This window comes from Tamandua tetradactyla, chromosome 15 (assembly GCF_023851605.1).
Source record: "Tamandua tetradactyla isolate mTamTet1 chromosome 15, mTamTet1.pri, whole genome shotgun sequence".
NCBI classification, from domain to species: Eukaryota; Metazoa; Chordata; class Mammalia; order Pilosa; family Myrmecophagidae; genus Tamandua; species Tamandua tetradactyla.
The window spans coordinates 62268034-62281592 of record NC_135341.1 but is presented as its reverse complement, the minus strand read 5'-3'; the positions used below and the strand labels follow the sequence as shown (position 1 = coordinate 62281592).

At 35.7% G+C, this 13559-nt stretch overlaps 1 long non-coding RNA gene across 1 annotated transcript; it reads left to right on the top strand.

Annotated features, from left to right (window-relative positions):
* Positions 1–2624: 2624 nt before the first annotated feature.
* LOC143658013 (uncharacterized) lies at positions 2625–6232 on the top strand. Its single transcript, XR_013163067.1, has 3 exons — positions 2625–2777; positions 4817–4935; positions 6169–6232. It is a non-coding gene; the product is annotated as an uncharacterized LOC143658013 (long non-coding RNA).
* Positions 6233–13559: the final 7327 nt, after the last annotated feature.

Sequence of the window (13559 nt, the reverse complement as noted above, 5' to 3'; positions counted from 1 at the left end):
TTGAAGGAATAAGGTAATTGATGGAGTAATCCTTAAGAAGATGGGAAGTGATTGGAATGAGGCTCAGATAAGAGGCAAAAAACAAACAGTAAAGCTACATCTAAGTTTGAAGTTTAAAGAGAAACAAAAGTGTAGCATAATGGAGTTCTTATTTGATGTTTTTCATTTCTTATGAAGAAAGAGCAGGGTTATAAACTGAAAATGATAGAAGCTCATACACAAAGATATGGGCTTAAGGAAAATGGTGAAGATCTGAAATAGCTGTTAGGATAACAGGAAAGAGAATGGGACACGATTTCTGAGTAGCACTGAGTTTCTAGTTGAGGTCTGAAGCCTTGAATTTATATGGCACCAATGCTCACAGTTACATGATTTTCCTCAAGAAAGTGCTCAATAACCTGGGTGCCAGTGCATCACATTTGTGGGAGGTGGAGTAGAACAGTCCACAAGAGGAGTTTCAGATTCTTGGCACACATGCTTGGATGTACCCACATCCACGTGTAACCTTGAATTTACCATTTAAAATCCTAGGGTGGAATTTTATTCCACTTATTCCACTGGTAAATGGGGATTTAGATCTGGGGGAAGCAGTCGGGCTTCCAGCTCAGAGACATATTAGGGAAATTCCATCAAAAATTTAAAATCAGGATATCTTATTCTCTAGATGTTCGCTATCTAATATGGTAGCCATTAGCCACACATTTGACTATTGAACACTTGAAATGAGGATAGTCTGAATTGAGATGATCTGTAAGTATTAAATGCACACCAGATTTCAAATATTAGTACAAAAAAGAAAGTAAAATATCACACTAATAATTTTAAAATATTGATTTTATGTTGAAATGATAAGATTTTGGATATATCAGGTTAAATAAAATATATTAATAAAATTGTTTTCACTTTTTTCTTTACTTTTTTAAATGTGGCTACTAGAACATTAAAAATTGCATATGTGGCTCACATTATATTTCCACTAAATTGTGCTACTCTAGATTTTTCTCTTCATTGCATTAATTAATCTTTACTATCAATTATTCTCCATTTCTCTTCATTATGTTAATCCATGTTCCAATGGCAGAGCTAATCCAAGACTTTTCCTTTTACCTAAATTCAGATGATAGCTGACATCATCACCCACTTTTTGTTTGTTACTGTTTGGTGAAGCAATTGAGACACATCCTTGGATTAACCAATGAATATTTGCCAAAAGTCGTATGGATTGGCAAACTCCTCTTATGCAGCAGTAAAAGCCTGATGCAAACAATGAAACTAGTTCTTTCTCTGTGCTGAGTGGATTCTCTCTTTGGAGATAGACTTCTCCCAACATTCATATAGTAAGCCCAGAGAATTCTGATTGACCTTATCTTAATGACATACATCAGAAGGATGTGGCAATTTGACTGACTCAGTTTGAGGATATGCCCAGCCCTTTGACTGTGGGGGAGTGTTTGTTGCCGAAAGGAAAGTGTGATGCTGAGAAGACAAATATAGTAGCTACTACAATCTACTATAACTAGCAAGAATTCTTTAAGACTAAACCTCCTATATGAAGGGCAGGTTGAACTGGCCTCTTCTTGTCTGATTTGCATGCCTCTGACTTCAAGCAGACTGGAGTTCACCCACACAAATGTGTGCAACTAAGAGGACCAAATCACTCTGAATTGGAGACTAGACAACCTGAAAATAAAACACATATGCTTCTCCTGAATCATTTGCTTTGCTTTAACTTTTTTCTATAGTGTTCACATGGTTTTATTTGGCAAAGGCATAGAAAGTACTTAGCTGTAAATGTCAAGTAATTATATGCTACTCTAAATGACTGAATCATTACCGAGTAAGTTAGTGTGTAACCTGTCATAGAAAAAGAGCCTTTGGATTTATCCTGTAATTAAACCATATTTGCTATGACCATGTTCCAGAAAATGATCTTGGCCTACTTTCAACATATTTTAAGAAGATTAAAGTCCCTATTATTTAAAAATCAAGCTATCGTACTCCATGAAAAAAGTAATTCTTAGAATTGGTCAAATGAAGGACTGTGAGTTTCCTTTGAAAGGAAGATAATTCTAGAGATCTGTGAAAATTAATTGTTTCAGTTCATCAGCAGATTATAATTTTGCTTTTATGTTGTGGTTTTTAATCCATTGATTTGGGGTTTTGAGGACATGATCTGTCAAAAATCATTGAGAAAATATGAGGCCATCTTTCATTACAACTTTTAATTAAGTTAATTTGCACAAGCATTTACTCCCTTCAATACCTGCGTATTCACTGCATCATCCCTGTGAAGAAGGCCATGATAGATAGAGCAATGGAGAATCAGAGATGTTAAGAAATTTTATTGAGATCACACAGATCACAGAGCTAGGACCAGCTCATGCCCTCTATATCAGTTAGAATACTTTTGGCTACATATGACAGGCTACCTGTCTAATAGTCTGTGAAGAAGGCCATGATAGATAGAGAAATGGAGAATCAGAGATGTTAAGAAATTTTACTGAGATCACACAGATCACAGAGCTAGGACCATCTCATGCCCTCTATATCAGTTAGAATGCTTTTGGCTACATATGACAGGCTACCTGTCTAATAGTATCTTAAACAATAAAGACATTTAATGTTCTCACATGAAAAGAAGACTGGAGGGAAGTGGTTCCAGGCTGATTCAAGGAGTTCTTTCTTTTATTCTTTTGAGCTTTCTCTCAAGGTACAAAATGGCTGAAGCAGCTCCAAATATCACAAGTTCATACTACAAATATAAAGCAGGAAGGGAGGTAAGAAACTCCATCCTTTCTCTCTCTATCTCCTTTTCTCCCTCTCTCTTGCATTCTTTCTTTCTCCTCTCTCTTTCTCTCAGAAGGATTAGTTACCTCTAATTGCAAGGAAGGCCATGAAAGTGAGTATCTGGCATTTTTAGTCTCTATTATTGGAGACAGATTTTGCCATAAAAGATAACAGAATTGGAAAGAGAATGTGGGCTTGACAAACAGCAGTCCTTATTATGTCTCTAATTTAAAAGTCCAGTGCTCTTTTAATTTTATCGCATCAGGTATATTTTCATTATATCCAAATTTATTAATTTATTAAAAATTATAAGAATTAATTTATTAAAAAACTATTTACTGAGAGCCTGCTCTTAACTAGACGGTGTGGTAGCTATTGTGGTATTACAGATATTAATAGACACAGTTCTTGCCTTCAAGGAACATACAATCAATGAAGGGAGGCAAGACCCAAATAAAAATAATTTAAATGTATAGCGGCATATAAATGTGATTCTATAGGATAAATGAATTACAGGAATTCAGAGAAAAGAAACAGTATCACCTCCTGCTACTATGATGAAGGAAGGATTTGAATTGAAATTTGTAAGATGGTTAGGCTTTTGGTGGGGATGTAGGACAGGAGACCAAGCAAGGGTCTAGAGGTAGGATGTTATAAAGCATGTTAGAGAAAGGAAACCTTGAGGTCACCTATTCCTGTTTAGAGTATCTTCTATGACATTTCTGATAGATATTTATTCAACCTCTACTTTATAATATCTGTTGTCTTAGAGTTTCATTTTTTCACAGGGTAACCCTATCCATTGCTGGGTAGTTCTCATTCTCTCACCCTAATAGTGTAGGGTGAGAGAATGATTCTCAAGGTATGTACCAAAGTCTGATTGAGTGCAAATTCATCCAGACAGAGAAGTTAAGGAGGTAAATGACATGCAGTTCTATAGATGTACATATGTATATACAAATAAGAACTACTGGCAGTAACGGTTTGCAAAGACTAATAATATGTCTCCTTTCCAAACTCCCACCTCAACTGTGAGTTTGAAAGGTGATTGAATCAGAAGTCAGACAGCCAGAGAAAACATTATCAGCTTTATTGTTGATAACTGGTTTGAAAACTGGTTTAAGTCTATGTTGAGATTAGGCTTCCACACATGTCTAGATTTTGAGACAACCATCTCTTCTTAGTTTGCCTCCCCCCAAAAAGACCCTAGGATAAGGAGTTGAGTGCAAGCAGTACATTTGGGAGACACAAGGAATATTAGTAGGGGGCATAGAGAAGAGAGACAAAGAAGAGGAGACAACCAATATATGCTGTGTCACTAAACCAGCTTCCATGGTAGGTAGTTGGGTTTTGATTTCTGTAGGGCAAATCTGGAAAATGTTATAAAACACAGCCACAGGTGGATCTCATCTGAGCAACAAGTGATCTGGGGTATAAGCTGGGAATGTTAGTTAATCCCTAGACCTCTCTGTTCTGGGAAAAATTTCTCGGATGCAGAGATGCTGAGTATTGGCCATTAGAAGTCTGGAGCACCCTTAAGATCCGAGGACTAGGGGAGGGGGCTGACAGCATCTGTTACAGCTCCTTATGAAGAGAGCTGGATTTGTTAAACAGACCCATTTGACCAGAATGGCAGGGTAACCTATCCATTGAATGTATCGTGGATTGGATAAACTTCTAGGAAGCCTGGCTGCCATACATTGCTTGGAAATGACACAAAGTACCTGCATTTTATGTTCATATGTATATAGCTGGAATCCCAGCATTTTGGGGTAGAAAATGGAGGACAATGAGTTGAAAACATGACAGGTGACTCGATGTGCACAGTCATAACAAGCCAAGACTAAGATATATTTATTTGACCTTTTTTTTTTTTTGACAACAAACCATTTTTAGGAACTTTAAGTACTCTTGGGAATTGTTCACTGTAGGGCACTGTTCAATTTTGAATCATTGAGTTAGACCTACTGGTTAATATCTGATCACTGTTTTTCTTTCAAACATATTCTTTTTGCTGTCCTCTGGCCAGGATGCGTATAATGGGGCATGATCAAGGTTGTCTATTAGACTGTCGACAGTATTTGGAGCAAGGTTTCAAGCCAATGGAAGGATGGGCCCAGATCATTAAGCCATTGATGTCTCTCTGAGGTGAGTGTCCCATAGAGGAGATGGATCTTCTCCATGAAATCCACCTTCAACAATTACATAGTTTTAGGGGTAGAAGTTTTTCATTTAATTTCCTACTTAGAGAATATTCCCTCAAATATGAAACTTCTGGTTCTTTCAGGATAGATTCTTTGTCATGTACATTTTTTAACAACTCTTATGCCATTGCCATAGTGCAACTGTAGATAGTAGGAGTTCAATAAATTATTGTCTTATTAAATCTAGGAATTTCAAGGAAGTTATTAAAAATAGTCTCAAATGTGAACATTCTCCTTATTGGATATTAAAATCCTCATTACATTTGTGATTCAAGTATATTTAATAAAATAGCTTTGGTTTTTAAAAATAAAAAATATTTTATTATGAAATAATTGATGTAATATAACAAACATCTTTGTACTCCCACCTAGTTTAATAAATAAATGAAATCTGTTTTTTTTTCAAATGAATATTTACTTTCATTTTTATGGAAAAACCTAGGAATTCAAGTCTAAACTTGACCATGAATTGAGGAATTAAATTAAGTGGAAAGGTCTTTTCTCCCCTGTATTTGATCTTAAAGATTAGTTATTTCTTATTATTTTTTTCCTTTTGAACGCTTTATTGCCTCTGTAAAAATACTTGTACATTATTAAAATATTCAAATAATACAGAGAATGTCAAGTCCCTGAAACTCAGCAATTCAGAGAAAGCTATTCATGGCATCCTTCCAGATATTTTTTATGCATACAACATGTGTGAATATGCATTTTATGTGAATGGGCTCATACAATTCATTCTATTCTGTAAACTTTTTTTTTCACTCTATAATATGTGGTGGATATCTTCTCATTCAAGAAGAAAAGAATCTACATCAGTGTTAATGGCTATATAAATTTTCTTTTTCTCATATCATATGTTTAAACAGTCCCCTCTTGATGGGCATTTAGGTTGTTTCTAATTTTTCCATATTGTAATCAGCATTTTGATGAAAATTCTTGTGCATGTATATATATTTTAAAATCTTGTTAAGATATTTCCTTAGGTAAATTATTAGAAGTGGTCATGATGGATTGCACCAATGGCTGAGTTTTTCCCTTCTCCTTATATCTGTGCTACCTGCTTCCTATAAGCAGTATATAATAGCCCACCTGTGGGCTCAGATGCCTTGCTTTGGCTCTTGGGGGTGTTACAAATATGATGAAAGCAGAGTCTCGAAAAATGTTTTTATGATAGGTTTCTGCCACTGCCATGAGAAGGACATGCCTGGCTAACCTGCTGGTTTCAGAAGGAGAATGAAATCATAATGGTTCCAAGTAAGTTGATTCAATAAATCTCTCACTAGAGCAGAGCCAACCATCCAATCCACCAATGTTTGAGTGAGCCCTGCAAGATCAGCAGAACCATGCAACCAAACCAAGATGTGTGAACGATAAACTTATTTTTTTATGTGGCTGAAGATTCATGGTTGTTTGGTATACAGTATTAATGTGGCAATAACAATTAATAAAGTGAGATTTGGCTATTTCTTTTTTTATTGGTCTATTTATAGCTTAGTAGTTTTTTGAGCTTTCCTATATTTTCTGTATTTTTTTCAAGGCAGTAAATGCAGTTTTGCTGAAATAATGACACACATACATTCTACTTAGATAAAAGTAAAACAAACAAACAAAAACTTAATCGATCATTTCTAGACTTAATTTATAACTTGGCTTTTGCATCTATCTTGGGTTCAATTACATATATGAAAGCTTTTCAATGGTGAGAAAGAAGGTGAATAATTAGTTGCTTAATCACAGAAAATAAATGGAAAAGTTCAACTAGTAAGAATTTGGAAAAAATACCAAATTGATGGACTAAATTTGTTTTTAAGATTGGTTTAAGAGAATGTCAACCTACATTTTTATTGGTCTCTTTAACCCTTACAAATTCTGTGTGACTTAGGTTCTGACCACAGTGAGCATTTTTCTGAATAAATTTAGGACCATGATTCTGGATCTTATTTTAATAATTATTAAAACATCTGTGGAGTCTTATTAAATGTCTCTAAGTAAAGACTGTTTGCTTGGGAGATACAAGAAGGCAGGACTTATTCCTTAGCTTTTGTTCCCTATGATCAAGGATGACCTCGCTGATGTTAACTGCTTTGTACTTTTTGATTAAGAATGTATAAATCCATGTGATTTGGAAAACATTTTGGGCCAACCTTAAATGAGTTCCAGGGCAAAACAGTACAGCTTAAGGTAAGGTGTTATCCAGTTCCCTACACAGAACTAGTAACAGCTGCAGTGGCTAAAGTGGGACCAAGAAGATTTTGAAGTGTGCCCAAGAAGTATCTAATTCAGAAGATGATGTGCTGAATCAGAGTCATTCAGGGAAATTTGCCTGAGACAATGAGGAGTCAAGGAGGACAGGGTCAAGGCCTCTGCTCAAAATCTTGCAATGGCTCCCTGTTTTACTCACTGTGAAAATCAAAGTCCTTACAATCTCCCACAAGGACACCCTTTTACTTCCTGATCTCATTTCTTGCTTCTTTCTCCATTGCTTGTTCCAATTCCTACTACGTTGGCCTCCTCGTTGTAGTTCAAGCATGATTCTTCATTGTGCATTTGTATGGGATGTTCCTTCTACCTAGAACACTCCTAGATATCTAGAAGCTGAGCTTCTACTTCCTTAACATCTTTGTTCCCCTGAGGTTTAGCCTGATCAGCCTTTTACACTCCTAATCCTCCTACCTTTCCTTTTTCCCATAGCATGCAATCACTTTGTAACATACTAGATAATTTAGTTCTTTTTATGTAATTATTTATTTTGTCTCCCTCTATAAGAAGGCAAACTTTTCAAGGGCTGGCATCTTTGACTGGTTGTAGGCAAATGTATCACAAGCATCTGAAACAAGGACAGGTAGGTGCTCAAAAATGTTTAATTTTTGAATAAGATGAAACAGCACCACAATTTGATGAGAACACTGAAGGGAACTCTCCCCTACAGGAAATGGCATACAATTGCTTCCTTTTATGCATTTTTGGGAACCATGCATTTTGTAATCTAGTCAATGGGAACACCAGCTGCCTGATCCTAACTGGAACAGGGTGAGCGATGGGCTAGAATTGTACTCTGACCTTATTCAAGGCAGATTAGTGGTGAAACCCAGGCATTTTGTCATCCGAACAGATTTACATATGACAAACCACAGCTGAGAAACTTTGAAACGGAGGCAAAATCTGTCCCCAAAAAAAGGAAAATAATCCTGATTATGACAATACTTTATATTTACACAATGCTTTAACTTACAGTATATCATCTAACTTAGTGATAGTCCTTTGTTGTAAGGATACTATAAAATTCCCCTACCTTAGGGACAAGGTATTTATTGATATATTTGTTCATTTATTTTTACCCAACTTCATTCTGGGAACATTCTTCCTGTAAGCTACAAACATTTACTGCAGTGGAATAATTCAGATGAGTTAGCCTAGTCAGATATTAGATAACATTAAGAAGAGTGAAAATATAAATTGGAAAAGAATGTTGAGATGAGAAAGCAAAAATTTCCAATGAAAATATGTAAGCCACAGGTTCCATGTGGTTGCTAGAATTAGATTGAGAATTTGACTTGTAGGCACCTGGCAGGTGCAGAAGGCTTTTCTAAGTATGAAATGAAACCCTGTTGTAAAATGTTTAAGCAAGGTATGAAACCTTGAAGAAAGATGTGACTACATAGCAATGAAGAACTTCTGTATAACAACGGGGAAAAAAGTTAATAGATAGTTACGAAACTGGAAGGAAGTATTTATAACATATATAAAAATAGGTCAATGCCCATAATTTAAAGAGTACCTGAAAACCATTTTTTAAAAGACAATTCAATATGTCAAAGGATAGGTAGGCATTTTGAAAAAAAAATCATTTTGGTGGGAACCTAGAAGATTGGTCAACATTTTTAAAAGGTAAATTTCAGTGTTGATGGGATGTGGAGAGAAGGTCATGTAAGACAGTGTTTGTAGGTGTGTATATTGGCCAGCCTTTCCTGAAGGGCCTCTTGGTAGCATGATATTGGCCAAAGAATAGATATATAGATTATGGAACAAAATAGAAATCCCAGAATAGATGTATACAAATACAACCAATTAACCTTTGACTGAGAAATAAAGGCAATTCAATAGAGAAAAGATGGTCTTTTCAACAAATGGTGCTGAAATAATTGAATGTCTCTGTGCAAAACAAAAAAGAAAGAATCTGAGCACAGACTTTATGCCTTTCACAAAATTAACCAATTGTAGTGAAAGTTCAAAATACTAGAGACAAAAAGAAAATCCTAAAAAATACCAGTGCTAAAAACAAGACTACAAAGGAAAGAAAATCGGAATGACATCAGACTTCTCATCAGCAACACTTGATGCATAAGTGGAAGGTGTGGTTTATTCAGAATCATTGGAGAAGTTCTGTGGACAGAAAGAAAGGGATCTCAATAAAACTTATAGAGGTATTGTCTGGCTATGAGAAGAGGTATTATATCCCGAAGCTTCTAAGCCTAGGCTTAAAACCAAACAGAAAGATTTAATCATTTTTCACAAGAATGAGTTCAATCTAAGCCTGGGGATGAGTACAAAGACTTGTAAGAAACAGAAGTGAAAGCAGGGGTTGCTAAGAGGAAAATGATTAATGCTTTCAAACTTGGCTAAGCTAATTAAGTGAGTCTGGATACTTATAATTTTCCTCATCTGAATATTTATTCTCTTTATACCAACTGTGACAGAGCAGTTATCAAATGTATTCATTTAATACCTGTAACATACTGTAATTTCAGTAGTGCCTCTGGCAGCTGACAGCACTTACTTTAAACAAAGCCTCATGGATAGTGTGATTGCTCAGAGTATGACAGCTCCTTCTGCTGTATGGCATGATTTCAACTGAAAGGCTTTTGGTAAAAAACAATGTATTTTAGCCTTGTCAGTTAATCAAAAAGTATAATGTTAAGAGATGCAATTTCATTCTATGAAAAACTTTGAATGCATTATCTCATCTATCTGCCAAATGCAGCCTTGCAATTAAAATCACCTCATATACCAACAGATGGAATGTTATACAGGCGCACATAGATCTGTGCCAGGATAGTAACTGGAGAAGTTTCAAAGCACAGCTGTCAACTCTGCCGAACTTAGGACTGGAAGAACCAAATTTATAAGCGGGTGCCTGCCAGACACAGACATCTCAGTTTAACCGATTATGTAAATGGAATTTGAAGAATGATTCTTATCAGGCGCAGGCTTGGGTGAAAGGCTTTCTGTTGTAAAGCCTTGTGCCAGGGTTCTGGACTATTCTAATTGTTTTTTGCTTCCTCTCCAGTTTTCATTTATTTGATTTTCCTCACTTATGGAACGTCTTGCTTTCCTGAAGCGACTGTGGGCATAGAAAGTAAGACTTTTAATAAATTGATACTATTCATAAGGGCGTAAAATCAGAAGACAACGAAATTTTATCCATTCACCATGGTATGGTTTTAAGGCCAATAGATAAGAATCTTCAAGATTTGGTTAAATAATTTTACATCAAAGAATTGCCATGTATAGCACTTTGTTTTCTGGTTCCCTGAATTTTTTTCAATCCACTAGAAGCCTCCCAAATGATTTTTTTTTCCAAAATGCCTGCTTATTCTTTAATATATTGGGTTGTCTCTTTTTTTAAACAATGATTGATAGGCACTATTTATGTATTATGGACACTGACCTTTTGTTACCTATATTGCAAATAGTTCCTTCCAATTTCCTAGTTATCTTTTAACTTTCTTCCCCTTGGTTCTACAGAATTTTTTCATTTTTAGGTAGTTGAGTCTGTATTTTAGGTTTTATTGCTTAATTAAATATTTGACTTACTGATTTCATTTCTTAGAAAAGCTTCCTGCACCTGACAGGTGTCTACATGTTAAAATCTCAATCTAATTATAGCAGCTATGTGGAAACTGGGGCTACCAGTTTGTAACTCCAACAGCTTCTGCACCAAATAAGAAAATTTCAGCAGAACATCCCTGGATTAACCCATCTATCTAGATTTCAGGATGGAAGTTTGCCCTGACACCTCAGTTTTCTGATGGGTCCAAGAAAGTCATTGATTTTCAGTTGGTCCAACTTTTTCTTGTTCAATGGTAAGTGATGATTTCCAATATCTTTACATAATAGAGCTAAAACTGGAAGTCTTTGACTCAAAATTTTTGAAACATTTAGTGTAGAATGGGTAAATTTAGATGCAATTTAGTAAGGTGAGAAATATTGGTTGAGGAGGAGGTCTGGGGGTGGCATATCAGGATTCAGATTTAGACGTGCACATTTTGGACTCGCTGTTTGACAACTAAGGAAAGATGTTGAGTAAGAGTTAGGTATCTGTGCTTGAGTTGGGGAAGGGGTTGGAGCTGGAGATAAATTTCAGAGTCAACATAAATGTGATATCTATGGCAGGCCACAGTGGCTCAGCAGGCAGAGTTCTCGCCTGCCATGCCAGAGACCTGGGTTTGATTCCCAGTGCCTGCCAATGCAAAAAAAAAAAAAAAAAAAAAAAAAAAATTAATAAGAATTTGATGACTCTTATTTAAAAAAAATATGTGGTATCTAAACTCTCTGGTTGTTTCCTATCACAGAATAAAAGCCTGTGTCCTACCATGACTGCAAGAGGCTGATCTGGGCCTTGTTATTTATCTGGTCCCAACTTCTACCCTTCTTTCCTAAGTTCACTGAGTTTAAGCCACACTGATCTCTTTGTTCTTAGATGAACCAAATCTGTTCCTGTCGTAGAATTTTGCCTTTGCTGTTTCCTTAGTCTGTGATGATTTTCCTCCAAGAATTTTCCCCACTTCCTTTAGGACCCCCAAATCACCTTTTCAATATGTCATTCCTTTCCTAATACTGCCTACCTATAATTTAATCACCTGTCTTGATACCCATATCGCTCTCTCCTTAGCATGTGCCACTATCTGCCATACTCCATATTATACTTACATTGCTTATCGCCTATCTTTCCCACACAGCTGTAAGCCCATAGAGAAAGGCCTTTTTCCTGTTTTCTTAACCATATTCCCCGATTCTAGGTCCATATTTTAGAGTAAAAAGAAAAGTAACAATATGTTTCATTTAACCAAATACATAAAAACTATCATTTCAATGTGTAACCACTATGAGAATTATTAACAAGATAATTTACATTCACTGTTGTTTTAAGTCTTCAATATCTAGGGTGCATTTTATACTAATAGAACATCCTAATTCACCCAAGCCACACTTTAAGTGCTCAATAACTACGTGTGGCCAGAGGCTACTGTATGGCTTACAGGCGGTGGTAAGATTGAGATGGGTTCTTGGGAGAAGTGGGAAGTTATTGAAGGGCTTTAGGTAGGTGTGGTGGATTAAATCATGTACCCCAAAAGAAAGCATGTTCTTAATCTTAATCCAAGCTCCTGTGGGTGTGAACCAGTTATAGCTCTGATATATTTATCTTTTTTTATGATGATTTATCTTTGAAGATATATCATCAGTTAAGGGGTGAATTCATTTGTGATATATCTTTTTAATAAAAAATTAGCTTATTTTTTATTGTGAAAAATAACATATATCCAAAAAAGCAATAAATTTCAAAGCATACCACAACACTTAGTTATAAAAAGATTTCAGAATTTGGTATGGGTTACAGTTGCACAATTTTAGGTCTTTCTTTATGGCTGCTCCAAGACACTGGGGGCTAAAAGAAATATCAATATGATTCAGGAGTCATACTCATTTGTGAAATCCTATCTTCTCTCTTCTAATTTCACCTTCTTCTTTGATCTTTTGTTAATTATTCATTTTTACTGATATATATTATATATTCACATACCATATAATCATTCAAAGTATACAATCACTGGTTCACAATATCATTGTATAGCTGAACATTTATCATCACAATCAACTTTTTTTCCTTTTTTGTGGAAAATAACATTTATACAAAAAAGCAACAAACTTCAAAGCACATCGCAACAATTAGTTGTAGAACTGATTTCAGAGTTTGGTAGGGGTTACAATTGCGCAATTTTAAGTTTTTATTTTTTTTGGCATGGGCCGACTTCAGGAAATGAACCTGCAAGTGAGAATTCTGCCACTGAGCCACTGTTACACTGCCCAATTTTAAGTTTTTACTTCTAGCTGCTCTAAGATTCTGGAGACTAAAAGAAATATCAATATAATGATTCAGCAATTATACTCATTTGTTAAAACCTACCTTCTCTGTATTATTCCACCTTTCTCCCACTCTTTGGGGGTATTTGGGCTATGTCCATTCTAACTTTTTCATGTTGGAAAAGGCTGTCGATAATATGGGATAAGGGAATGGAACTAGTTGATATTCTGGAGAGGCTGGTCCCTCTGCATTTATCTGGCCCAGGAACCCATCTGGAGGTTGTAGTTTATGAAAAGTTCCGAGTGCATGGAACTTTTGAGGAATCTTATATAATGTCCCAGGTATTCTTTAGAATTGGAAGGAATGGTTTTGTTTGGGGTTTGGCAAGCTAAGATAGGTGACAATGTCTAACTGAAGCTTGATTAAGAGTGACCTCCAGAGTAGCCTCTTTACTCTATTTGAACTCTCTCAGCCACTGTGAC